Source organism: Jatropha curcas, chromosome 5, assembly GCF_041381405.1.
Source record: "Jatropha curcas cultivar XTBG-Jc1 chromosome 5, XTBG_Jcur_1.0, whole genome shotgun sequence".
Lineage (NCBI taxonomy): Eukaryota > Viridiplantae > Streptophyta > Magnoliopsida > Malpighiales > Euphorbiaceae > Jatropha > Jatropha curcas.
In genome coordinates this window covers 9,352,602-9,354,005 of record NC_143155.1, presented here as the reverse complement: position 1 = coordinate 9,354,005, position 1,404 = coordinate 9,352,602, and the positions used below count along the sequence as shown (strand labels likewise).

Sequence of the window (1,404 nt, the reverse complement as noted above, 5' to 3'; positions counted from 1 at the left end):
TATTTACTTTACAGCGAACTCCTTTTATCATCGTCTAAATAATAATAGGTTAACATAATTTTGGTAATTGATAAACAATCCCTGTGGATACGATACTTTCTTACTCTATACTACTTGTTGCGATTTCGTACACTTGCGAAAAACGCTGTCAAGTTTTTGGCGCCGTTGCCGAGGATTGGCGTATCAATATCAATACGAATTACCCTGTTATTAATTTAGACACTCTTTCGTTTTTATTTAATTTTCTTTTAAGTGCTGTTCCAGGTGTTTTATGCAAAGAAGATCAAGGACAACTGAACCTTTAGTCTTTGACCCAGAAATTGAAAGAACCTTTCGTAGGCACAACGCTGCAAGAAAAGCAAGAGAAATAAAACTCGATCAACAAGCAGACATGGCCAACGAAAACGAAAACAGAAACGAAAACGTAGTTGGACCACCACTTCAACATCCGATCCGTACCTTAAGGGATTATACAACACCTAATCTGAATGGGACAACCTCAAGTATTACAAGACCTAGGGTAGAAGCTAATAAGTTTGAGATTAAACCTGCAATTATCCAAATGCTCTCTACCTCGATCCAATATGGAGGTTTGCCTAGTGAAGATCCTAATGCTCACATCACCAATTTTTTGGAAATTTGTGACACATTCAAACAAAATGGTGTTTCTGAAGATGCAATCAAATTAAGACTTTTTCCATTCACTCTTAGGGATAAAGCTAGAGCATGGTTACAATCATGTCCCGCTGGAAGTTTTACCACATGGGATGAATTAGCTCAAAAATTTCTAGCTAAATTCTTTCCATCCTCAAAAACCACCAAGTTGCGCAATGAGATAATGACATTTGCTCATCATGATCAAGAGAGCTTGTATGAAGCTTGGGAAAGATTCAAGGACTTGCTAAGAAAGTGTCCGCATCACAGTTTGCCCAAGTGGTTACAGGTACAAACTTTCTATAATGCTCTATCTCCTAATATTAAAATCACTTTAGATGCAGCTGCAAGTGGATCTTTTGAAAAGAAAGGTATTGATGAAGCATATGAGTTGATAGAGGAGATGGCAAGCAACAGTCACTACCAAAATAATACCGAAAGAAGAAGAACTGCAGGAGTCTATGAAATAGACGCCATTACAGCACTTAATGCCAAGGTAGATAACATGGTAAGGAAATTGGACATGTTAACTACTAACCCTGTGAATGCTGTTATGCAAATTTTTGATAGGTGCAATGGACAACATGGAATTGGGGAATGCATCATGGACTCTTTAAATCCACAAACTTTGGAGCAAGTGAACTATGTGATGAATCAAGGAAGAAAGAATTACCCTTATTCAAATTCATATGATAACAGGTTAAGGAATCATCCTAATCTATCCTATGGTAATCCTAACAATGCCTTGAA

At 37.2% G+C, this 1,404-nt stretch overlaps 1 non-coding gene across 1 annotated transcript; it reads right to left on the bottom strand.

Moving 5' to 3' along the window:
• Positions 1–820: 820 nt before the first annotated feature.
• LOC149496191 (small nucleolar RNA R71) lies at positions 821–926 on the bottom strand. Its single transcript, XR_016321054.1, has one exon. It is a non-coding gene; the product is annotated as a small nucleolar RNA R71 (small nucleolar RNA).
• Positions 927–1,404: the final 478 nt, after the last annotated feature.